This window comes from Eschrichtius robustus, chromosome 6, assembly GCF_028021215.1.
Source record: "Eschrichtius robustus isolate mEscRob2 chromosome 6, mEscRob2.pri, whole genome shotgun sequence".
Classification (NCBI taxonomy): domain Eukaryota; kingdom Metazoa; phylum Chordata; class Mammalia; order Artiodactyla; family Eschrichtiidae; genus Eschrichtius; species Eschrichtius robustus.
This window is the reverse complement of record NC_090829.1, coordinates 136007842-136035725: the sequence shown is the minus strand read 5'-3', so window position 1 is coordinate 136035725 and position 27884 is coordinate 136007842. Positions and strand designations below refer to the sequence as shown.

Genomic DNA, 27884 nt, shown 5'->3' with positions numbered 1-27884 from the left:
CCATAAACAAGACGAAAAGACAACCCAACCCTCAGAATGGAAGAAAACATTTGCAAATGAAGCAACTGACAAAGGATTAATCTCCAAAATATACAAGCAGCTCATGCAGCTCAATATCAAAAAAACAACCCAATCCAAAAATGGGCAGAAGACCTAAATAGACATTTCTCCAAAGAAGACATACAGATTGTCAACAAACACATGAAAAGATGCCCAACAACACTAATCATTAGAGAAATGCAAATCCAAACCACAATGAGGTATCACCTCACACCAGTTAGAATGGCCATCATCAAAACATCTACAAACAATAAATGCTGGAGAGGGTGTGGAGAAAAGGGAACCCTCTTGCACTGCTGGTGGGAATGTAAATGGATACCGCCACTATGGAGAACAGTATGGACGTTCCTTAAAATCTACAAATAGATCTACCATACGACCCAGCAATCCCACTACTGGGCATATGCCCTGAGAAAACCATAATTCAAAAAAATACATGTACCTCAATGTTCATTGCAGCACTATTTACAATAGCCAGGACATGGAAGCAACCTAAGTGTCCATCGACAGAGGAATGGATAAAGAAGATGTGGCACATATAGACAATGGAATATTACTCTGCCATAAAAAGAAACAAAATTGAGTTATTCGTAGTGAGGTGGATGGACCTAGAGACTGTCATACAGAGTGAAGTAAGTCAGAAAGAGAAAAACAAATACCATATGCTAACACATACATATGGAATCTAAAAAAAAAAAAAGAAAGAAAATGGTCAGAAGAACCTAGGGGCAAGACGGGAATAAAGATGCAGACCTACTAGAGAATGGACTTGAGGATACGGGGAGGGGGAAGGGTAAGCTGGGACAAAGTGAGAGAGTGGCATGGACATATCTACACTACCAAATGTAAAATAGATAGCTAGTGGGAAGCTGCTGCACAGGGAGATCAGCTCGGTGCTTTGTGACCACCTAGAGGGGTGGGATAGGGAGGGTGGGAGGGATGCTTAAGAGGAAGGGGATATATGTATACATATAGCTGATTCACTTTGTTGTACAGCAGAAAGTAACACAACATTGTAAAGCAATTATATTCCAATAAAGATATTTAAATAAATAAATAAAAGTGTAAAAATAAAAATTAGGTTTTAAAATTGTAGTCAGGATAATACATAGCAATACGCATATTCATAGAAAGAAATCTCTAATAATAAATTACAGGAAATTAACAGTGGTTGTGTCTAGAAAAATTAAGTGTTCTTTATGATCTTTTTCTTTCATTATAATAAGCATATATTATTTGATAATAAAAACTTCGTTTTGGGGGTAAAAACAAAAATAAAAGTCCTATGCATATTGAATAGGAATTACCAAAAAATTAACAAGAGATATTTTCAAGTGATAAAATATAATTTCAGGAATTTTCTTCACTTCTAAAATCGAAATTCTCTGTATTTTACACACTTCCCATTATGAACATGCACTACTTATTTTTTAAAAAGGTAAAACAAACTTCTAAAAATTACTTTCCAATTTTATCTTAATTTGAATGACCGTTACAACTATCACACAGTATTTTCAAGGGTTTATGCCCTTCTCTTCATGTACCAAAACCAGTTTTTCTTCATTATTCTAAATAGCTTAGGGGGGCACAAAGGGATTCTCCTGAAACATGCTGGGTCCCATATCTCCCTCCATGTTAATACCTTTAATGGACTTCAACACTTTAGCTCAGTGGTTATCGAAGTCTTGTCCCAGACCTACAGCACCAGCATAAACAGGGAGCTGGTAAATGCAAATTCTTGGGCCCCACCTCAGACCTAGAGAATAAGAAACAGGGTGGGACACAACAGTGAGTTTTATCACGATCCTCTAGGTGATTCTGATGCGTGCCAAAGTTGGAGAACCACTGTTTCAGCCTATAATCTTTGGGCCTTCAGCATCCAGAAACTCTCCTAGACAGTCAAATCATTTTTCAAATTATATCTTTCAGAATTCTAATGGTAACACATTAAATCATTCAAGGGGACTGAGCTGCTAAATCTCTAATCGTAACAGCTGAAAACAAAATTTTTAAAGCAAAATAAAAAGATAACAAGGAAAGAAAACCATACCTGTAGAGATGTCTTAAAAGGTACCAGTGAGTCCTAGAGACATCACTTCAAGCCTTCCACGGCCTTTGAGGTTGACACACCTGGCCTCCTCAAGGAACACGCTAAATGCGAACTCATTTAATTACAAGTGTCAAAGGCAGGCCTTCACAATCAAACAATCAACCAGACTCCTCAGTAAAAACAATACTGAAGCCATATCTAGACATAAATACAACAATCAGGTGTGCTAAAAAAACTTGAGAAACATCTTAACCTGAACTAATCGGTGAGCCCATCTGGGGCAAGGTCTACTGGCGTTTGATGTGAACAACAATTAATATAGTTGTTTACCTGTAATGGAGGTATAACCATGAGACAAATGAAACAAAGTTTATTCACAGCCCAATGAAGTACCAAATTTTTCTGCCACATTCATCTGTTCAAAGAGCCAGGTACTAAGCTAGTGCCAGAGACAAAATGGTGTCTAAAGTACCTTTCCTGCCCTCCAGAAGGCTGCGGTCCACTTGGAGATTGGCAGAGGCCAGACAGGACCTCCACTCACCCCAGGGCAGAAACTTTACATACATTCTTTAATACTTGAGGCTAAGTCACTTGTTCAAGGCCACCCAACTCCCTACAAGTCCAGGCTCTGCTCTTGCCCTTCCATCCTGGCCCTAATGTTAGCACCAAAAGGAGACATGAGTATGCACTGTCGCATCTTACGTGAGATTGTGCTAAGAATAAAGCCAAGAATAAAAATGACTTTGTTGTTATTAAAAAGGGGACATACAATTAGGTAAAATCAAGTGGCATCAGGCCAAGTAAAAAAAAGGAGTTTATCAGGGAGTTCCCTGGTGGTCTAGTGGTTAGGATTCAGCACTTTCACTGCCATGGCCCGGGTTCAATCCCTGGTCAGGGAACTGAGATCCCTAAAGCCGCGTGCGTCACAGCAAAAGAAAAAAAAAAAGTAGTTTCTAATGATCCTGCTTTTTTTTTTATATATTTATCTATCTATCTATCTATCTATCTATCTATCTATCTATCTATCTATCTATCTATTTTGGCTGCACCAGGTCTTAGTTGCGGCACGTGGGATCTTCATTGCCGCATGTTTAGTTGCCACATGCGGGCTTCTCAGTTGCAGCATGCAGACTCTTACCGGGCCCCCTGCATTGGGAGCGCGAGGTCTTACCCACTGGACCACCAGGGAAGTCCCCTAATGATCCTGCTTTTGAATGAGAAAAATTATCTATAGAAGCAACAGCAACAAAAAAAGGGCAAGACGAGTATGGAACAAAAATATTAATACTGTTTATGCTGAATGGGAAGATTATAGGTGATTATTGTCCCAATTCAAAATTCTTTTATAATGTAAATTATTTTTTAAAAATGATCATCCAACATTTAAAAAAAATTTTTTTAACCCAGCCAAGATTCCATTAATCAGTAGTTCTCCATAGGTTTGTACCACTCCCCAGTGGATGTTCGGAAATATGTGGGAGTGTTTTTGGTTGTCACATTCACTGGGAGGCACCACTGGCATTTAACAGGCTCCTGAGAACGGTCCCATACAAGGAATTGTCCCATGTGACTCGAATGTCTGTCTAGACATTACTGTAGGGGGAAACAAAATCCATTTATAACTCTCTGAACCTAGAACCAAATTCCACTTTACATATAAACACAAAGGACTTTTTACAAGTTTTTACTATACACCCTAACCCTAGTAGGGTGCTAGCAGTATAAGTCAAAAGAACATTGTTTTCAGTTTTACCAAAAGTTGTTCACAATTTTGGAAAAGCCACGTCATTAACTATACTGCCCTTCTCAATATCTGAACCACCTCCATCGGGGTACACTGGTAGCCACTGCATTTGCAATGAGCATCTCACTCCCGTGTCTTCTGGTGCAGTCAAGACCAAGCTCGGGCATATTCAAATGCCAAAGAAATGCTTAGATTGCTTCTTTATAAAAAAGTTGGGGCATTACATTGAGAGTTTTGAAATTATGTGTATATTATTGATGAATTTAACCTCATGAGACTAAAGGAAGCATTACAAAAACGCAGTGCTGGGTGTGACAAGGCTGAGAGCTTGTTGTGGTGACCCGAGGAATGTATGCAGTTATGAGAGTGCTGCTGACTTCTACTAGGCCAGACATTAAAGAGATCTGCAAAACTGCAAAAAAGGGCCACTGGGCTTCCCTGGTGGCGCAGTGGTTGAGAATCTGCCTGCCAATGCAGGGGACACGGGTTCGGGCCCTGGTCTGGGAAGATCCCACATGCCGCGGAGCAACTGGGCCCGTGAGCCACGACTGCTGAGCCTGCGCGTCTGGAGCCTGTGCCCCACAACGGGAGAGGCCGCGACAGTGAGAGGCCCGTGCACCGCGATGAAGAGTGGCCCCTGCACCGCGATGAAAAGTGGCCCCCGCTTGCCGCAACTAGAGAAAGTCCTCGCACGAAACGAAGACCCAACACAGCTAGAAATAAATAAATAAAGTAGCTACTAAAAAAAGAATCAATGAGATTTAAAAAAAAAAAAAAAGGCCACTTACCTCTCTACAATTCTTTGTTATGAAAAATAGAGTTATTTTCATTAAAGAGTTATTTATGCTCACTTGTAATGAATTTATTATTATTTTTAAATGAATAAATAAAGCAAAAGTGTTAAAAATAGGTAACTTTTCCGTTTCAATTTTAATATGGCAATACCAATGAAGAAAACATACATAAACAAAAGCTCTTTGATAGTCTTCAATACATTTTAGGTGCATGAAGGGGTCCTAAGATGAAAATGTTTGCAAACTGCTGCTCTTACGGAAAAAGGTAAGGAAGGAGGGAACACCTGGCTGGAGAGGGAGCAGGTCACAAACCAGAGCAGTACCTGAGTAGGGTGAGAAAACTTCGAGAACCAAGCCAGATCAGTAGTGCTGGATTACAAGTGGTGAAGGGAGAGGAAGGAATTCCGGAATGAGGTATAAGCTTCCGACTTGGGCAGCTGAATATACAGGATGCCACTCAGAGGAATTTTAATACCGTAACCATTGTGTCATAAAAACAATTTTTAAGTAGAAAATAAACCCACAAACATAAAAGTTTAAATGAAACTACCAGCACATACAGCCCTTTTTCATGCAGACATAATAATAGTCAAAAATACCTTCTTCTCTCACTGCTTCTGATACATGTTAAGAAACCAGAACGTTTGGACAATAGTCATGAACACGACTGGAGCCCACTCCATGGCACCAAAAGTGGAAAAGGAGAGACAGTATCCGCCCTCCTCCCCCCCACACCCCCCGCCAGGCCTCCTCCAGCCAGCATCTTCAAGGAGTCCATACAATATTTTTTTAAGGATTCAGCTTCAAAAACCTTTTAAATCAGAGATGTTCAAAGAAGCAGGAAGGAGGGACCACCTACTGCCCCGTGGCAGGTTTCTGCAGGAACTCCTGGGCAGGCTCTGCCTCTCACTGGCCCCGCAGGGTTGTGCTTTCCCTCCCAGAGTTCAGGACAGAGTAACGGATATGGCCACGCAGCAAAGAAAGTCTCTTAAGGAAAAGTCCAAAAACGCCCTATTTTTAACACTAGTGGAGCCACCCCATCACACAAACTGCCTGGAACCATCCCCAGGCCCCACCCCTGCTTCCTACATCACCCCAGTGTGGATCTTGGACCTAGAAAGGGATCCGGGGCAGTAAGACTGATACTAGGAAGAGAAAATCAGGGAGTTCCCTGGCAGCCTAGTGGTTAGGATTCCGGGCTTTCACTGCCGTGGCCCAGGTTCAATCCCTGGTCAGGGAACTGAGATCCCGAAGGCCGCAAGTGGAGGCCAAAACAAAACAAAACAAACAAACAAAAAATAGGTTAAAAAAAAAAAGAGAGAGAGAGAGAGAGAAAGGCAGGAGGTGGGAGGGCACATCCTTGAGCCCCAGGGCAGATCTCTTGGCAACATTCCCCTTGTAGTCCAGGGCTAGAGGCCTGGGTTATTCCGCCTCTCCTTGCCCCAGTGATGACAAGCCTGGGGCAGCCCACACCAAGGCAGGTGACATTCTTAGAGGTTGGTAGCTTTTCCTTTATATGAATCCCAAGGACCCTTATCACCATTAATAGCTGTACTTACTACTTCCAAGTTACTTTTATTTTTTTTTAATCTTAGCCAATTGTTTTTTTTGTTTTTTGTTTTAGTATTTATTTATTTACTTAGGCTCCACCAGTTCTTAGTTGCAGCACGTGGGATCTTCGTCACAGCATGCAGGATCTTTTTTTTTTTTAGTTGCGGCATGTGGGATCTTTTAGTTGCGGCTTGTGGGCTTCTGAATTGTGGCATGAGAACTCAGTTGCAGCATGCACGCGCAATCTAGTTCCCCGACCAGGGATCGAAGCCAGGTCCCCTGCATTGGGAGTATGGGGTCTTACCCACTGGACAGCCAGGGAAGTCCCTTAAAAGTTACTTTTTTAAAGGCTGTCTTTAACACCTTCCCCCACCCCAACCTTTTTTCTCATTTCTAGTTGGTAGTAAAAACCCTCAGAATCATCCAAATGGGGTAAATGCATGACTCAAAGACAGATTAGGAGAAAACTGTGAAAATCTAACTTATTTCAAAGGGCTGAAGAAAGGAAGAGAGATGCTCCTATAAGCCATAAGCTGAGCCAATCCCTAGGAAGGAAACATCCAACTAGCAAACTGGACCAGAGGCATCCTGGGCAAGAGGTTTGGCACCCTACAGCTCCCCAACCTCCTATTCTTGCTACCCATGTCTCCCTGAACCACTTCTTTGCTGAAGCCCCTGCCCTAGGCACTAGACCCAGGCCAACTCCCAACCCTAGCACCACTGTCACACAGCACTACAATGAGGTAGAAGTGTGGGCGGGCCTTCCAAGTGGGAACTGTCTATATATATATTCCCAGTGAGCTATTATTATACAGAATGCATACATAAACTAGTATATAGCATAGTGCGAACAGTGAAGACTCTGGAAGCCAGACTGCGTGGGTCCTAATACCTAGATCTGCCGCCTACCAGTTGTGGGATCATAGGTAAATTATTTAACCATTATAACAGTTTACTTATTCTGCAGAGTTATAGGGAGGATTAGATGAGTTATCACATGGGGAAAGACCTAGAACACTGCCTACACATATTAGGCACTCAGTAAACATCAGCTGTTATTATGAAACTTCAAATACATTATAGGTTATAGAAGTTTGGGGGAACTGAATATGGTAACATTAATCAACATATCTAATATCATTCCTATTGTAAAACGTGTTCAAAGTTAAAAACTATAGACTTAACCAATAACCGAGATCCATTTCCTAAACTGGAGACTTACAGTGTCCAGAAAAGAACACCCTGGTTCCAAATCTAATAACCTCTGAGCAATAAAGATGTAAAAGCACCACCACCAAAAAAAACCAAAAAACAAAAAAAACAATTGGCTTACAATTATTTTCCCTCTATTTTCAAAAATGCATAATGTAGGCACTTCATACATTTTAAAAAAATTATTATTAGCACATAACATTTTTGTTAAGACACTGATTCTCTAACTTTCTGGCCTCAGGACTTTTTTACATTCTTAAAAATTATTGAGGAACCCAAAGAGCTTACCTTAGGAAATTCTAAAAAACAGACATATATAAGCACATAAAACATCAGCCATCAAAGGAATGATGCCATCAAATGCATATAGCCACTGGAAAACTACACTGAACACATGGAGAAGGAGGGTATAAAAGGGAAATCACATTTAACCATCATTACCAAAATAATCTGAACTTGCAGATCCTTTGAAAGGGTCTCAACAATCCTCAGGGGCTCCAGACTACATTTTGAGAACCTCTGCACTAAGGAAAGAACAAATATCAAAATTCTCATTGCTTTCATTTTCTACCTTTTCTAGATCTACAAGAGAATAATGATGATACATTTCACTGAACTATAAATGAAATGAAAATGATCACATCCTAAAATTATAAAAAAAATAGTTTAAGAAAATATTTTGACAAAATTGCCATTAGGGTAAACTAAATGTCATGTCTAATTTTCTCCCTTTTTTAAAAACATAGAATGTAAAATTTACCATTTAAATCATTTTAAAGTGGACAAGTCAGCGACATGTAATACATTCACAATGTTGTACAACAAACACCTGGTTCCAGAACATTTTCATCATCTCTGAAAGAAACCCCATATCCTGCCCCTAGGAACTAATCTGCTTTCTATGGATTTGCCTATTCTGAGTATTTCATACAAATGGATCATAGAGTATGTGGCCTTTTGTGTCTGGTTTCTTTCACTTAGCATAATGTTTTCAAGGTTCCTCCATGTTGTGGATACATCATTCATTCCTCTTTATGGCTGAATACTATTCCATTAGAAGAATATACCAAATTTTGTTTGTCTATTGATAAACAAAAGTTGATGGACATGAATATTTCCACCTTTTTGGCTACTGTGAATAGTGCTGCTATGAACATTCCACATACAAGTTTTTGCTTGAACACCTGTTTTCAATTCTTTTGGGTATATACCTAGGAATGAAATTGCTAGGCCACGTAACTCTATATTTAGCTTACTGAGGAAGAGCAGTAGCACAATTTTACATCCCTACCAGCAATTCCAATTTTTCCACATCCTTGCCAAAACTTTATTTTCTGTTGTTTTTTAATAGCCATCCTAACGGATGTGAAGTGGCGTCTCATACTTTAGATTTCCATTTCCCTATTGACTAAATATCAATACACTGAACATTTTTCATGTGCTTGTTGAGTGTTCATACTACCCTCTTTGCAGAAATGCCTAGTCACATCTTTTGCCCATTTTTTTTTTTTTTTTTTAAATTTATTTATTTATTTATTTATTTATTTTTGCTGTGTTGGGTCTTCGTTTCTGTGCGAGGGCTTTCTCCAGTTGCGGCAAGTGGGGGCCACTCTTCATTGCAGTGCGCGGGCCTCTCGCTGTCGCGGCCTCTCTTGTTGCGGAGCACAGGCTCCAGACGCACAGGCTCAGTAACTGTGGCTCACGGGCCTAGTTGCTCCGCGGCATGTGGGATCTTCCCAGACCAGGGCTCGAACCCGTGTCCCCTGCATTGGCAGGCAGACTCTCAACCACTGCGCCACCAGGGAAGCCCTGCCCATTTTTTAAATTAGGTTGTTTCTTTGTGTTGTTGGATGTAAGAGTTCTTATGTCTAACTATTTTTCTGTAAGCAGATGAAAGCACTTTAAACCTACCAGGCGTCTGGTCCTGTCCTCTCTACCAAGCTTAAGACAAATGCCAACCTTCCAGATGATGGAAAGAGCAACCAAGAAGTTAAAAGAGGTCACAGAATCAATTGGCAATAATACTATATAACACCTTCATTTCTGTCTTAAATTATAAATCCAGGATTGAATCATAGATGATGATAAAATAATAATATTCATTTCTCAGAAAGTGCTTACTATTTAGTAAGGCACTGTCTTAGGTGCTTTAACATCCTCACAATAACCCTATAAGGCAGAACTGTGATCCACCTCATTTTATAAATGAGGAAATAGGTACAGAAAAGTTACATAGCTGACTTATGGTCATACAATCAGTATCTGAACAGTTTGGCTTCAGAATTTGTGCTCTTTTTAATTTATTTATTTATTTTTGGCTGTGTTGGGTCTTCGTTGCTATGCGAGGGCTTTCTCTAGTTGCGGTGCGCAGGCCTCTCACTGTCGCAGCCTCTCGTTGCGGAGCACAGGCTCCAGACGCGCAGGCTCAGTAGTTGTGGCTCACGGGCCCAGTTGCTCCGCGGCATGTGGGATCTTCCCAGACCAGGGCTCGAACCCGTGTCCCCTGCATTGGCAGGCAGATTCTCAACCACTGCACCACCAGGGAAGCCCCAGAATTTGTGCTCTTAATCCCTTTGCTAGACTGCCTCTCAACCATGAAATAATAAGCCTTGCCTGAATGCCTAACTGAGGACTTTTTTAGAAAATGCTAGTAGCTACATTTTGATATGTCACTTTCAAGTTCCGATCCCCACTGTCTGCACAAATCTTGGTTCTAGAACTCTTTAATCGGGTTTAGGAATGTCACAAAGAAGTAAGCCAAAAACCAAAGGGGTGAATGTCATTTTATCATTCCAACTTAGGTCTTTTCTAAGATTTCTGAATCTGACAAAGGCTATTCAGGATGTGACTCAACAGTCTATTTCCAAGAGCATCTGGATTCCATCTTGACAGTAATTATAAGAGGTTACAGTTACCAGCAAAGCCAGTGCCTAAAGGTCCATCGAACTCAAACCCATAATTTGCAGTATTTATACAGCAGTTAATGGCTTTGCAAACTGAACCTCAAACTTGAGAAGAAATCTAAAAGGTAATATATTTCATAATAAAACCAATATGAACACAATACTGGAGTTTATAGATTTTTCTGAGCAATAATTAGAGCCATAACTTCCTGATATTTCTAACATTGCTGCAACTGCCTAGAGTTATGGGACCTCAGAATTTGAAGGAACTTTAAGCCGTATCTAGAATAATCCTTCACAAGTAACTCTTGCTTCTTCTAGAATTAAAAGGTGGACCAAAGCCCTGAAGTGTGCCTACCTGATAAATGTTCACTTACACCAAGTGTCATTTCATAATGTTATCCTCCTATTTACTTTTGTGGTAACTCAAGAATTGTTTTATTTAAGTTCAGCTATCCAATATGACACTTATAATGTTTTCATTACTACAAATGTAGCAAATGTGAGGTTCTGCCTTCTCATCTGTAACATAAGGGTATTTACCATCTATCTCACAGAATTGTGGAAAACAAATTAGATGGGATATGTGAAAGTCCCTTGCAAAATACCTGAGCTGGGACAGGTACTCAGTAAGCATTCCTCTGTGTGTGGGGGGATGGGCAGTATGGGTGTGTGCATGGGGGGAGGGGGTGCGGATAGTGACAGGTGTGGGTCAGATAAAACCAGAAGTCATTCTAAAGCATACTTTACATAAGCTAGGCACAACTCAGCTTACTTATCTGATGAACTTAGCTGTATATAACCCCAAATATAGATGATACCAGAAGAGTTTCCTAATAAGGAAAACGGGTATCATTCACGTAGTTATTAAAGGAAATCAGGTTATTCCTTGGGTAGACCAATCTATGATACCATTTCTTTTCTTTTTTTTTTTTTTTAAACATCTTTATTGAAGTATAATTGCCTTACAATGGTGTGTTAGCTTCTGCTTTATAACAAAGTGAATCAGTTATACACATACAATATGTTCCCATATCTCTTCCCTCTTGCATCTCCCTCCCTCCCACCCTCCCCATCCCACCCCTCTAGGTGGTCACAAAGCACCGAGCTGATATGATACCATTTCTGATAGAGCAGAAGGCTCCAAACAAATATCTCACCACCTGTTTGTTCAAATGTTTCATTGAATTATGGCTAAGAAGGTTCAACATGTAAAACATTAGCATGAATAAGCTTAAGTCACAAGAGGGATGTAAAATGCTTTCCTGTTATGACAGGATTGTGAAATTAAGAATTGTAAATCAAGGCACCTGGGAAATAGATGGAAAGAGGTACACTCAAAAGTTTGGGAGGGGGGTGGGATCAGAGGGAAAACGACTAACAGCTGTGGCAGGACCTTCCGCCTCAGGTAGGCCCAGTTTGGCCTAGAAGGGTATCAGCCAGAGCCAGAGTAGGGGAGGCAGAGGAAGAGGGCAAAGGAAAATGCTTGGTTGGGGGAAAAGAAATGTCAAGGTAAGTGCGTGTGACAAAAGGACGACATTTTGAGGGTGCAGGTGGCCGGAACTGGGAAAGGTGAGGTATAGCTGGAGAAGAGGAAAAATTAGAAAGGTCAATAGGGACAGAGCATAGAGCACTCTTTAGACTGTGCATAAAGGTGGTCTGTGGATCCCTGGAGTTCCCAAGACCCTTTCAGGGATCCTGAAGTTCAAAATTATTATCATAATAGTACTCAGACATTATTTTCCCTTTACTTATGTTTGCATTGATACAAAAAAAAGGGTGGGGGACACTACAGCCACCTTAGCAGAGGGACCAAACTGTACTAGTGGTCCTTGTATTCTTCATTGCCACACACTCACATTTAAATAAATTAATTAATTAAAAAAAATTAAAAAACAATTTCACCTCAGAACATCCTTGATGAGTTATTAAAAGTATTACTTTATTAAATCTCAGCCGTTGAGTACATGTGTTTAATATGGGTGTGACTAAAGGACACTTCTATGGCACACCAGAGAATATGACCAATGCCTCCAGGTAACACACTTGTACAAATGAGTTACAAGCTGAACTAGCCACTTTTTTCATGGAACACAGTTTTTTGTTCAGCAGAATGACAACAGAAAAACTATGGTTATTCAGACTTGAGTATCTGGCAGATGGTTTCTCAAAAATGAAGGGGGCCTGCTGCTTCAAGAAAAATGACTGACAGTATTCGTTGCTGATGATAAAAGTTAAGCTTTGGGGTAAAAATTTTAAATTTGGAAAACTAGTATCTGCCACTGTGAGTTAGACTGCTTCCCTCAAATTTAGAGAATTTTCTAATAAGATGGGTGGTAAAATTAAATGGGATTTCGTGATATTGTTTAATGAAATGTATCAACATCTGGAAGACCCACATAACTTAGTGGAGCAATATTTTCCAAATGATCAATACATGATGTTACAAAATCACAGAGGAGTAAAACATCCATTCAAATTGCAAGATGGATCAATAGATTTTATTTTAACAGAGTATGAAGAGTTTACTAATATAACTTCAGATGCCACACTGCAACTAACCCTTAAGAAACTACCAATGTCAAATGCTGGTATAGTAGCAAAGAATAACCACAATTTTTGGAAAATGCCATTAAAAGACCCCTGCTTTCTCCAACTACATATCTGTGTAAGACCAGATTTTCGTCAACTACTTCAACCAAAACAACATTTCGCAACAGACTACAGAGCAGATATGAGAGTCCAGCTGTCTTCTGCTAAGTCAGACATTAAAGAAATTTGCAAAAACGTAAAACAGTGCCACTCTTCTCACTAAATTTGTTTTTTTTTTAAAAAATACATTTATTTATTTATTTTTGGCTGCGTTGGGTCTTCGTTGCTGCGTGCGGGCTTTCTCTAGTTGCGTTGAGCAGGGGCTACTCTTCGTTGTGGTGTGCAAGCTTCTCATTGCAGTGGCTTCTCTTGTTGCGGAGCACGGGCTCTAGGTGTGCAGGCTTCAGTAGTTGTGGCACGTGGGCTCAGTAGTTGTGGCTCGTGGGCTCTAGAGCACAGGCTCAGTCGTTGTGGCCCACAGGCTTAGTTGCTCCGCGGCATGTGGGATCTTCCCGGGTCAGGGCTCGAACCCGTGTCCCCTGCATTGGCAGGTGGATTCTTAACCACTGCACCACCAGGGAAGTCCCTCTGTTTTGTTTTGTAAAACAGTTTTCATAAATATCTGTTTTTTATGTGAGTGTGTAATGGGTTTACTACAGATATTTTCAATAAATAAATTAATATTTTATAACTTTCTCAGTTTTAATTTCTAATCTGACAAATAGTGGTAAAACTCACGTAAAGAAAATCTGCTTGGGGTCTTCAATAACTTTTAAGAGTATACAAGGGTCCTGATACCAAAGTTTGAAACCCATTCCCATAAGAGATGAAACCACAGGGGAAGATTTCATCGTGAGGCAGCACGTGAACCAATACACTCCTCTGGCAACAACATGCAGGTGAGACGAAGTGGATGAGGGAAGCCTGACCAGCTAGGAAGCGGAAGCCAGTAAGAGCAAAGCAGTGAAGTAAAAAACGGTAACTGCCTGGACTAAGACAGCTGCAACAGCGAGAGGGAGAAAGGGGTGAATTCAAAAGATATTATGGAGACAGAATCGACAAAATCTAGCAACTTCAGAATCAGAAGGAGACCAGGCTGCTGCTTGCATGGCTGAATTGTAACTGACTGTCCACTTGTCTGGCTTAGAGACAGGTACTGAGTCTACACCATATCCAGTTGGCCCTCTGTATCCACAGGTCCCGTAGCTGTGGATTCAACCACCCTCAGATCAAAAATACACAGAAAAAAAATTTCCAGAGAGTTCCAAAAAGCAAAATTTGAATTTGCTGAGCACTGACAACTATCTGCATAGCATTTATATTGTATCAGGTATTATAAATAATCTAGAGATGATTTAAAGTATACGGGAGGATGTGCATAGGTTATATGCAAATACTACACCATTTTACATGAAAGGCTTGAGCATCCAGGAATTTTGGTATCCGTGGGGGGTCCTGGAACCAATCTCACCACCCCACAGATACCGAGGGACAACTGTATAGACATCTACAGACTCTATAGTCAGAATATGTTTTTTTAAAAATATTTATTTATTTATTACTTTGGCTGCACCGGGTCTTAGTTGTGGCACGCAAGATCTTCAGTTGTGGCATGCGGACTCTTAGTTGAGGCATGTGGAATCTTTAGTTGCGGCATGTGGACTTCTTAGTTGCGGCATGTGAACTCTTAGTTGTGGCATGCATGCAGGATCCAGTTCCCCAACCAGGGATCGAACCCAGGCCCCCTGCATTGGGAGCGTGGAGTCTTACCCACTGGACCACCAGAGAAGTCCCAGAATATGTGTTCTAACGACAATTCTCCGACATCAACTAGGTGTCCTACGGTTCAATTTAGTGCAGACCCCACAGGTTAAGGGCTCAGTCCCACTTCAATGCCAGCCCCAAGTCTCAAGGATCCCCAAGCTACCAGCACTTCTGCCATGTAGGCTACAAACTCGAAGGGTCCCATGACCACACCGACCCCCGCTGCCCCAGGTTCAATAATTCACAACTCACACAACTGAGGAAAGCTCCATACTTGTGATTACAGTTTTATTATAAAGGATATAACTCGGGAACAACCATTTGGCCATTTGGGCTAATAGGGCAAAGTATGGGGGAAGGGAGGTGCAGAGATTCCACACCTTCCTCTCCTCCTCCATGGAATACAGGTGCCCTCCCTCCCACACAGCTAAGTGTTCGCCAAACCAGAAGCTCCCCGAACCTCATCATTCTAGGATCTTTATATGGGATTCCATCGTGTAGGCATGACTGACTAAATCATTGGCCATGTGACTGACCTCGATCTCATCCTTCCCTCTTCCCCTTCCTTGCAGGTGGTGGTAGTGGGGAGCTGAAAGGCACTTCATTAGCATAAATTCAGGTAAGGTCCAAAAGGGCTCATTTTGGATAACAAAAGGCATTCCTACCAACTCAGGAAAATCCAAAGGTCTTAGGAGCTCAGTGACAGGAATCCAGGACAAAGACTAACTGTATTTTTTTTTTTTTTACTACACCAGAATATCTAATAACATAGTTGTTGGTATATAACAGTACTCAATAAACAATTGCTGAAAGAATGAACAAAAGGGCACATAATAGTATCATTCACCAGAATGGGAAATACAGGTAGAGAAAGAGGTTGTCAGAAGAAAGGTGGTGGTGAGCTCTGTTTTGGACACACTGCATTGGAAGTGCCCAAGGATCACAGGAGGCACTCAGATAAAGGGTCAAAACCCAGAAGAAAGGACAGAGCTCCAGGTATGGACATGCAGATAATGTGACAGATAAAACTAAGAGTGGAGATGACCGTCCTGGAGGACAGTGTAGGGTCAAAGGAGGGTAGAGGGGCCTTCCCTGGTGGCACAGTGGTTAAGAATCTGCCTGCCAATGCCCTGGTCCTGGAAGATCCCACATGCCGCGGAGCAACTAAGCCTGTGCACCACAACTACTGAGCCTGTGCTCTAGAGCCCGTGAGCCACAACTACTGAAGCCCGAGTGCCTAGAGCCCGTGCTCCGCAACAAGAGAAGTCACCGCAATGAGAAGCCTGCGCACCGCAATGAAGAGTAGCCCCCGCTCACCGCAACTAGAGAAAGCCCGCGTGCAGCAACGAAGACCCAACGCAGTCAAAAGTAAATAAATTAAATAAATTTTTTTTAAAAAGAGGGTAGAAAAAACATCCCTGGGGACAGCAACATTTAAGGATAAGGAGCCCTCAGAGGAGACTGAGAAGTCCTAGATGTGAGAGAGGGGAGAACACACAGAGCAAAAGACACAGAAAGCCCAAGCAGAAGAGTGTTTCTACAGAACGTGTTGGAAGTCACAGAAAGATCGAGGAACGAACTGACAGGAAATTGTGCATAGGACTCAACGATGTAGGGGCAGAGGCAGACGCAGACTGCAACAGGCAACAGGGACAAGGCAGACACCCAGCACGGCTATTCTTCCAAGAGACAAGGCTGTTAGAGGAAGGTGTGAGATGCCGACAGTGGAGCGTCGAGGGGGTCAAAGCCGAGCGGCGTGAAGGAGCGAGCAGAGGACAGGACGGCATGGAGGACACAGGAGGCCAAGAGCAAGCGTGATTCAGATCGGGGCTCTGAGATGGACACCGAACCCTTCTGTACATGCCTGCAAGGTCCTGCGCGTCCGGCCTTACCTCCCTCTCCAGCTTCTTCATGGCGGCCACGGTGCCTTCTACTCAAATATACTGTGCTCCTTTATGCCACAGGCCCTGTCACATTCTGGTCCCTCAGCCAAACAACTTCTTTCCTTCCCTGATGACCTGCTAGACATCCTTCAGATGCCAAGGAAATGTCACATCTTCCCTGGACTCTAGGACTAGACTAGGTCCTTGGACACTTTCTTTATAGCACTTACAACAGCTAGGAATCATTTATTTCTGTGATTGGGGGGCGCGGGGTATGTCTGTCTGTCCCTAGTAAAATATAAATAGAGTGAGGACAGGGACCTGTCACTACTGTCCCCCCAGCTCCTACCACAGCACCTGCACACAGCAGTCAAGCGGGATGGAGTTGTGGCTCTGATGAGACACGGAGCTCAGAGCCTCAGAGGAAACCGAAGAGGATGGCATCTAGAACCAGGGGAAGGGACGGAGACACCTACCTCTTCCTTCACCCTCTTATCTCAAGAAGCAAAGAGCAAGTGTGAGTCAGATAGATTTACAAGACCTGCCTGGGAAGTGGGCAGCAGGCCCAGCCAGGAGGCAGAACTGCTCCTGAGAGCAAAGGTTCAGGAGGAGCAGGGAGGCTTGAGGAAAGGGGCAAATGTGGTACAGTGTCTGTGAGGAATGGAGAGAAAGCTGAGGAAGAATTCTTAGCAGAATGCAAGTTCAGGAAGAATGCAGCTAAATGGGTGAGGACAAAAGTCCGCAAGTTTGTACAGTTTTTGTCAGCTGACTTTTAACAGCACAAATACAGGAAACAGAACACAGATAGTTGGCTTGGTCTAGCAATGGAGGTCTGCGGGGTAGACATGACAGAAGGACACCAGGGCAAGGAAATAGCTGGGGTGACCCACTCTGAGGTCCCAGCTGCAGGTGGAAGGAAATGAAACTAGGGGGAAACTGACAATCTGAGATAAAACAAAGAAGGTCCAGGAACTAGAGTTTATGGGTGGAATTGTTATAATCAGAACATGTGAAATATTGATAAATCATGCTGTGGGTATATAATTTAAAAAATAAGTGGGAGTTCCCTGGTGGCCTGGTGGTTAGGATTCCAGGCTTTCACAACTGCTTCCCCTGGTCGGGGAACTGAGATTCCCACAAGCCATGGGGCGTGGCCAAAAAATAAATAAAAAATAAGAATTAAAAAAAAAAAGTGCAACATTTTTCAAGATACCATAAGCTCTCACCACCTACTATTATCGGTCTCTTAGAACAAAACAAAACAAAACAATTAAAAATAGACCCATGCCCTTCTGAAAAAGGTCAAACTGCTATCTTTCCTGGAGTCTAATTTAAAAAAGCAGATGGCTGCAGAAAGGATATCCCTTTCCAGCTCCAACTTTTCCATAGTATACACGTTTCCCCAGCAGTTCCAGATGAACCGTAAGTTAGAAAGCCTCCAAATACACACCACGAGAGAATGCTAACATACCTTTAGGCATGGAAAAAAATCTGACAAAATCTATAATTATAGAAGTAGTCAAACTAGTGAAATAATGTCCACACTTCTAAACCAAAGGTGATCTAACCAGATTAGAGATGAGCTGCCCAAACTTCATCCTATCTCGAGCAATCACAGGATAGTAAAATACATTTTGTTTTAAAATGAATGAACAATACAGATTCTTGGGCAGCATGTTGAACATTTAAATTTAAAAAGTAAACTTTATTGAGAAGAAAGTTCATATATACTTTGGATTGCTTTGATGTCTTTGTATTATTGTTTTATTAAAGACTATCACTCAAAAGGAAAAAAAAGGGTCACCATCAGCCCCTTTGTCGGATCACTGTATGAGTGTTTTAGCCTGCCCGGCATTCTTTCTTCTCGTAATTGATCCCACTTTCCCTCCTTCTGCTAATTCCAGGAGTCTAGCTACTGACTTTACCAACTGGTACAAAAGGTGGACCCAAAGGCCCAGGACAGCCAATGAGAGTCCTGCCTTCCCCTGGCCATGGTGACTGGTTCAGGCACATGATCAAGCCAGGCCAGTCAGAACCCTTGGACTTGACAGTTATGTGAGTCAATACATTTCCCTTTTTTTCTTAAGATAATTTGTGCTTCTTCCGCTTGCAAATGAAAAAGTTCAGATAAATACAATTATGAATAAGGAGAATTACAGCACTGAGCTTTCTTCCTTCTCTCTACTACAATTCTTTCCCTCTCTTCCTATTATTCTTCATTTTTTCCCCTCCCCATCCAATGCCTTTAGGATAGTAGAATATTTAAACTTAGCACTGAGTACTTATGACATCACCATGAGACAGAAAGTTAATCTAAGAATAAGCCCAGCCCCAGGTAAATTATACTGTGGTTCAATTTCTTGATATTTAGATATTAAAGAGTCTTCTTTCACTGGCTGGAACAGAACACGCTTAAACAGACCCCCTACACAGATGCAGTATCATTTTTTTCATGAGGTCAAACGGTTATATGTATGTGAAGGGGAATAACTCCACTGAAATTCTAGGACATTTGGAATTAAGTTCAAAATCTCTTCCTTTTTGTTTTCCCTCAGCTAGAGATCTGAACTGGCTTAAGAGAGGTCAGAGGGGGCATCCACATTTGCAAAATGGCCTTTCCAATAAAATCATAATTGCCTGAATTAGCTTAAATTTGTGCACTTCTGTGTCTCTTGCTGTCCTTAATTTTTTAAATTTAATTTTTATGTTACGTTGGAGTATAGCTGATTTACAATACTGTGTTAGTTTCAGGTGTTCAACAAAGTGACTCAGTTATACATATACATATATCCATTCTTCTTCAGGTTCTTTTCCCATATAGGTTATTACAGAATACTGAGTAGAGTTCCCTGTGCTATACAGTAGGTCCTTGTTGATTATCTTTCTTTTTTTGGCTGCGTTGGGTCTTCGCTGCTGCGTGCAGGCTTTCTCTACTTGTGGCGAGCGGGGGCTACTCTTCATTGCAGTGCGCGGGCTTCACATTGTGGTGGCTTCTCTTGTTGTGGAGCACGGGCTCTAGGCATGCGGGCTTCAGTAGTTGCAGCATGCGGGCTCAGTAGTTGCGGCACGCAGGCCCTAGAGCCTAGAGCATGCGGGCTTCAGTATTTGTGGCACGTGGACTCAGTAGTTGTGGCTCGCGGGCTTTAGAGTGCAGGCTCGGTAGTTGTGGTGCATGGGCTTAGTTGCTCCGTGGCATGTGGGATCTTCCCGGACAAGGGATCAAACCCGTGTCCCCTGCATTGGCAGGTGGATTCTTAACCACTGCGCCACCAGGGAAGTCCCATCTATCTTATATATAGTAGTGTATCTTTAATTTTTGATGTTGCTGTTATATGGAGAAAATAATAATAAATTCACAACTTCCTCAGACGACAGTCAAGAACTACAAGAGATGAGGTAGGATTATAAAAAGAATATAGAGCTGAAAATGAAGAGAAGGCTTAGGTCAGAGTAACAGAACCCAACATCAGCTGGCTTCAACTAACATGTGTGTTCGGGGGAGGTGGGGTGTAATCTTAAGAATATAGGAGGACTTCATAGAACTCAGGAACAGGAATGCAACCAGCCCCAGAAAAAACTGGAAGAGATGTTTCAAGTTATCAGTCTCAGGTAGTGTTCTCTCTTTCTGCTTCTCTCTAGATACCTGCTTTATTTTCTCCATCCACAAATCACCTTTATCTGTCCCCAGACACAACAGCAGAACGTAACTGCCTATAACTCCCAAGTTTTTACGTTACGGCCCGTGAACACATTAAGGTCAAATCCCTCTCTCTTGGGCCCAACGTCAAATCTCCAGGAAAGGACACTGATTGGACTACCTTGGGTCAGGTCCCTAAACCTGGTTCAATCCTCTGTGTCTTCTGTGGGAATGAAGAAGTATGCAGGGGAGTGGATGTCTAGGTTAGAGGACAGTTAAGGGATTCGTGTTGAGTCAGGCAGACACTCCAAAAGTTCCCATTATACATTCCCAGGGTTGTACCCTGGTTTTCTCATCATCAAAATAAAGGAAATGGTCACCAAAGTCTAGAGTTTAATAGAACTTAAGAGAATTAATTGAATTTAAGAAATGAGAGGGTAACTAGCATTCACCACTGTTTGGGGAGTTCATGCCAGTAAGAAATACAAGCCAAAAAATTAATTATAAATTCTAGAAATAAAAAGTATCTTTTATAAATATGATGGTCTACATGAAAAACTCAAGAGAAATGAAAAAAATCATGAGGTCTTGGAGAGCTGAGACCTTTGTCTTGGTTCAAGGCTGGACACCTAGAGCAATACCAGGCACAGAGCACGTGCTCAAACATTCACTAAACCACTGACCAAACTCAGAACTTCCCACCTGTAGATCTTTAACATGGGTTAGAGGTGTGCTCAAGGTACTGATGCCCTCAGGTTTAGGGGATGATGCCTGCCATTAGTACTAATTACTAGGACTGATGTGGTACAAATATTATATAATGTTAGAAAGGTTGAGAAGCACTGAATAAATGACCAAAGCACTACTGGAACTCAGAGTTCTAGCAAGGTGGCTGGTTACCAAGTAAATCTGTATAAGGCCAATAAGCATTTAAATGTTCAACTCAGTAGTAGTACCAAAAAATGCGAGTTAAAACTAATAAAACTGGCTAAGATTTTTTTTTTTTTGAGGTGGTTTTACCCAATGCTGGTAAGGAAACAGGAGACAGGTACACACTGCCGAGGTAGCATACGGTTAAGGCTTGGGAATATATTCCAATATACTAAGTGAAAAACACAGGCTACAAAACTATATATACCTGAGGTTATAAACTGGCAAGGCAAAAGAGACTGAATGCAGCCCTCAGGTACGCTTTGTTTGAACCCCAGTGTGTTATTAAAAATTGTGGCCCACATAAAAATTGGGAGATTTCTTATTAAATCCATATTTCTAGATTTCCAGCTTCTCTTAAAAACCTAGAAGGTGTAGTAACACCAAGATGTATCCTCCCAGGGCCACAAATGTCTGGGCAGACTGGCCCTGGGCTGCCCCATCCATGGGACCATCTTCAGTCCCCAGAGTCCCTAACATGCCTTCATGTCTCCCAGACTGAATACACCTAAATTTCTAGGTAATTTGAGCAAGCTGACCCCTCACAGGGCATGGACGGTCATTATCTCTGGACAGTGAGATCCCAGATATGCTCTTTTACTCCTTTATCTGAATTTTCAAAAGTTTTCTTCAATAAACATGTATTGCTTTTGTAGTAAGAAAAACATGTTACTTTTTAAATTACCAAATCACAACTGCAATATCACTTAATCTAATGAGATCAAAACAACTAAAGATAACAGATAATGACTATGGTTTAAAACTAACGGAACTAAGGAAGTAACTAAGGAAGTAACGTAAGGTTACAATTACTACAGTATTTCCCTCCCTTTGATACTAATTAAAACACCAGATTGGACAGACAATATTAGCATTTTACAAATTAGATCTTCCTCAAAGTGAATAGCTTCTATAGACACTCAATTCATAAAACAGCTATTTTTAAGGATTCATTTCCATATATTTAAGGTTTCTTTCACCAAAAAATGTAAACAGAAAAATCTCTCCTATCAGAAATCTATAGTCATAACCTCAATGAAATTAATGGTTAAAAAGTTAGGGGCTTCCCTGGTGGCGCAGTGGTTGAAAATCTACCTGCCAATGCAGGGGACATGGGTTCGAGCCCTGGCCTGGGAAGATCCCACATGCCGCGGAGCGACTGGGCCCATGAGCCACAACTACTGAGCCTGCACGTCTGGAGCCTGTGCTCCGCAACAAGAGAGGCCGCGATAGTGAGAGGCCCGCGCACCGCGATGAAGAGCGGCCCCCGCTCGCAGCAACTAGAGAAAGCCCTCGCACAGAAACGAAGACCCAACACAGCCAAAAATAAATAAATAAATAAAATTTAAAAAAAAAAAAAAGTTAAATAATTCCTGATCTTTATTTTACATTGTTTTATTTTATTTGATCCATAAGAATAGTGGTTTTATGGGGTTCTCTTTTCCTCAGAGAACTTCAAAAGTTTATACAAATCACCATTCATCTCATCCCATCAAAGAGTAAATCATATTACCCTCATGGCAAAGAAAAAGTACAAGGCCAGGTAGAAATGTCAATTTCAGATAACTGAAAGCAGGGTCAATTCAACATTTCTCTCTCGCTCTCCTCCAGTCCACTCCCACGTGACATCCAGAGGGATCTATTCAAACAAAAGGTACTCCCCTGCTTAAAACTGATGTTGGCTTCCTACTTCCACTGACTCTGAATAAAATCCAAACCAGCTCCTGTCTCCTTTATTCCTCACCTGTCTCTCCAGTGCTCACCTCACCTGGGTGACTCGGGCCTCCAGGTAAACAGAGCCTCAAACACTAATCTATTCAACATGCCAGCATGCGACTGTTGAGTGTCCACTGTGCACCAGACACTGTTCTAGGTCCTGAGGATAAGGCAGAGAGGAACGCAGACAAAACTCCCTGTCTCGTGGAGCTCACACCCTAGTCAACCCCTCTACCAAGTTCTCTCCCTCCACAATTTCTCTAATCATTTAAAGAATATTAAAACAGCAATTTTAATGACAATATATCAAGGTATCTGAAAATAAGCAGTACTACCTATAAGAGACATATTATTATTTACTGACTTTGTTTAATATTATTTATTGTAAGTGAAGGAAAGAGGAGAAACAAAGGAGGGTGGACCTTTAACCACTGAAACTTGGTATATATACCAGGAATGGCACTAATTTTTCTGTCAACTTTTCAAGGTTTCTCTCATTACTAGCTATACAGCTTTTATATGTCAGTGATCAAAATGGAATACCTTAATTCTGTAAGAATGGAGCAGTTGAGTTTCAAATGATTCCAGAAACTGAAAGATTACTTGCTTTTAAAATCTATTATCCTAAGATTACAGCAGAAATGAATTGATTTTTATAAAACAGTGGATCCACAACACTCTTATTATAGATAATGCACAGGAATGGGTGTGTGTGTGTGTGTGTGTGTGTGTGTGTGTGTGTGTTTATACAATGGCCTATAATACAACACATTACCCTTGTTAGAATAAAACTGCTCAGGAAATTTGCCTCAGAGAGAGGTGATTAGCCCTCTACACACACACACACACACACACACACACACACAACAAATGGCTCCAATGACACCTTGTTTCCAAGCTTTTATCATAAGAATCAGTGTCCTTCGTAACCAGGTTGGTGAAAGCATGAAACTAAAAGCCAGTTGGCCTTGTCCATTTCCCTGTATCCACCAGTCACCATAAGGACTTGCAGACAAAATGCTGGGATGAACAAAACCATCACTGACAGAGAAACAAGTCAAAAGGTTCACCAAGGCACATAGGATCCAAAGCTGGCCCTCCTGCATTAGCATGGTGTACAAGAGTTCCGTTTCCCTCCCCCTTCCTTTTCTTGGGAATGACTTAACCAGTGACAAATCTAGTGAACTGTTTTCATTTTTAGGAAGAAGAATGGGATGTTATTGTGACCAGTTTGGTGGTGTGATATGGAAAGTCAGAAAATTCATACACCTGTCACAATGATAGCTAACTTTTTTTTTAGCTGCATTAGGGAAAGGACGTTTAATTTTAACCACCAAGGATTAAAAAAAACTTTGACCAACTGCTATGACCTTGTTATTGAGTTCGCAAAAGAGTTCGTTCAGGTTTTTCTGTAAGATGTTATGCAAAAGTCCGAATGAGCTTTTTGGCCAACAATATTTTCTCAAATTCAGCTGAATCCGAAACTCTATCGCATCCCTCAGTTCACCTCCTGGCTCCACCACTGGATGAGGAGTAAAGTGCCCCCAGGACCACTCCCACCCAGCCTGGGTGGAGCTCCAGCCCTCACAACCGTGAGAGTGGGTTTTGGTGTCCAGCCTAAAACTGAGCCGTGGTTGTCCTGCCTGACTGAGCAGCACAAACTCAGGCCAGAGAGCTGAAGCCAAAATGATTTCACCAGCCCTCTCTCTGGGCAATAAGCTAGTAAGGTAAGCTGCCAATCATCAATCCTACTAGAAAAAGGTGAAAAGAGCAATGATGAATTCAAACAGATTAGCTTACTGGAAATTCACCTTGTTAGAGGGCTACAGTCATGAGCAACAAAACTTTAATGATATTCTACCATCACACTTATGAATAGAAGGGGTTTGTTTTTTTTTAAATGGTCTCCCAATGGATGGGTGACAGCTCTCTACAGTGAGGCCTTTGCATTCCCGAACTGAACTTCCACCAGCCACTTCAAATCTCCAAGCTGGCCGACATGGAAATGTTTGGACAGACTCCCGGCTGTCTCCCTAATCACACTTCTGTACGTTGTCTTGTGTTCCCAAGGCCAGTCCACACCACAAGTAAACTGCCTTTTCCAATTTCGCTAGTCTTCTCTGTGACTCTAATCCTGTTTCTTACGCAGAGGTGCTTTAGGAAAACCACTACAGAGGAAAGGGTAGCACACTGCTTTGAGAGGTGGGTGCTAGACAGGACATGAGGCTTGTTTGTGAGCTAACTTATGCGACGAACTCCTCAATGAGAGGGCTTCAAATCTGTGCCCCACCTACTTTATAAATTAAAGCACGCCAAGAAACTGCTAGGTTATTTCAAAACAGAAATCAGGAATGTAAAAAGTACCCCCAATGCCGTACAACATGTGCAAGAAACAGGCAATCCAGCACTGTGGCTAAGAGTTTGGGCTCTAGAGTAACTAATCTGCATGGCCACTTGCTGGCTCTCTGTTACTTAACTGCAGGTACCTTGGTTTCCAAGTCATATTCATCTAAAAAACCGAGAATTTGTAAAAATTAAGTGAGTTAATGCTTATAAAATGCTGTAAATGGATTCAATAAATGTTAGCTATCGGGAATTCCCTGGCGGTCCAGTGGTTAGGACTCCGTGCTTCCAATGCAGAGGGCACGGGTTCAATCCCTGGTCTGGGAACTAAGATCCCGCAATCCAACCAGCACAGCCAAAAAAAAACCAAAAAGTTAGCTATCATTATGACAGGTGTATGAATTTTCTGACTTTCCATATCGCACCACCAAACTGGTCACAATAACATCCGATTCTTCTTCCTAGAAATGAAAACAATTCACTAGGTTTGTCACTGGTTAAGTCACTCCCAAAAAAAGGAAGGGGGAGGGAAACGGAACTCTCATACACCATGCTAAGAGTGTAAATTGCTACAACCTTTCAAAATGACAAACTGGAAATATGTATCAAAAACCCTTAAACCATAGCATGTACTTTGATCCTGCAATCACACCTCTAGAAATTTATCCTAAGGAAAAAAAATCTCCAAAGTATATATAGAGATGCATGGAGGACAGTCATTGCAGAGATACTGATTATAGTGGTGGGAAAAAAAATTAATGTTTAATAAAAACAAATTGGTTAAATTATCATAGACCCATAAAATGGATTATTCAACTACTATTATAACTGACTATACAGACATGAAAAGATTCATGATAAGATGTTAAGAAAAAAAGTACAGGTTACAAAACAATCATATGTATAGCAGGATCCCATATTTGCTACCAAAAACTATATATAAATAGCCACATGCACACAGAAAAAGGGTCTGGAGAGAAATGTATTCAGGTAGTGGACCTCTAAGTATTTTATGGTTTTCTACTTTTTGTTGTTCTGTATTTCAATTGTTCTACCATAAACATGCGATTCTTTAAAATACAAGGGATTATCTAAACTGATTATCAGTTTCTTTCTGAAATAATACTATTAAGCTGAAAGTGATGACAGGTTTATCTTTATTTAGAAAAAAAATTTGCATAGAACTTGATGTTTTATTAAATACTTTTAATGTTTAGTCTAGTTATTGTTATAATTTAAAAATTATACATATTTAGTGCCAGGAAATTAGCAAGAGACTTCTTTTTTAAGCAATGGATTTCTACTTACTACCATAAAGTACAGTAGTACAAAAACTGAGCAGACTAGCTAGAGTTTCATTTATTTTTATATACCTCAACTTCTTATGATCATCATCGTAACTACCACTTATTAAATGAATGTACCTGAAGAACTCAAGCAACCACTTAGAAGTATTAAATTTTACTACAACTATTCCCATTTTCAGCTGAGAAACCTGAGGCACAGAGAGGTTAGGTGACTAGATCAAAGTCACAGACTATGTGCGGTCAAACCCAATATTCTCTAGATGTTGCACTCTTAACTATCCATCCCCTCAACTACACAACAGAAGCTGTTATTTATGGGACTGAGTCCTGTGCTGGACTCTGAAAAAAAGGAGTGAAGGTCATATGTTACGAGTATGAAAAATAAAATCGGAAAACATACCAGTTTTCTACATTGTTTGGAAACCAATTTTTATTGCACTATGTTGGGCTTATCATAGCTTATAAAATGGCATTTTAATGTAGTGATAACATAGTAATTTACCACTATACTGTGACTTAAATTTATATTTTGAGTCTAAGCAAACATTTTGCTAGGGGCCTTCTTTCCAGCTTATCGCCTTGAGCAGTCTAAGCTTGGGAAAGGTTCTCTCCTTTCAGAGCCAACCAAACTTACAGAAATGACTGGGGTACAGTACTTGTGGCTCCTAGCTTAAAATCAATGACTACAAAGTGATAAGATTAACTTTACAAGTAAAGGTTTAAAGACGTGGCCTCACTGTGATGTAATTCACTCAAGTGTTTCATGAAGTTCCTCCAGGCACTCTTCTAGGCACTGGAGGCACAATGATGAACCAAAGTCTCTGCCCTTCTGAAATTTATATTATAGGTATGTTACATACCTGAACATCATAGTTTTTTATTAGCAGCCTAAGGCATAAAAGTTATTCTGTCTCTTGAAAAAACTTGCTATCCTCTTCAAAACATGGTCTTAGGACACACTCAGTGAGAAGGAAGCACAATGCCAGTGGTTCTCCAACGCTACTGTGCAAGAAAACTTCCTGGAGGACCTGCTGGAAATCAGATTCCAGGAGTCTGTATTTTTAGCAAGAACCTCAGGTAATGCTGATATAAGTGTTCTGAGGTCCAGACTTTGAGAAACCTGCCAGTAAGTGGAACCATTCAGAAGAGAATGATCATTCAGAAGAGAAAAGCTCTATGGCAGTGGAATGTGAACTGAGTAATATAAACCCAACCGACCTGTAATTAATTCCCTATAATTCACAAATCTAGCAAATTAAAAAGCTGAGTAAGAGTAGAGGGATTTACCAGCACCGCCTTCTTAACCCCCGTTATAGGAGATTTGAGTTTGCCTTAATCTAGTTATTTGGGGAAAACATGAACCTAAGCAGAATTTTACTACCAATATTAGGGATAAGC

General features: G+C 41.2%; 1 protein-coding gene across 3 annotated transcripts in view; it reads right to left on the bottom strand.

The window, feature by feature from the left end:
* The window catches only part of ITSN1 (intersectin 1), a 221103-nt gene that overhangs the window by 190992 nt on the left and 2227 nt on the right, over window positions 1–27884 (bottom strand). The window lies entirely within an intron of this gene.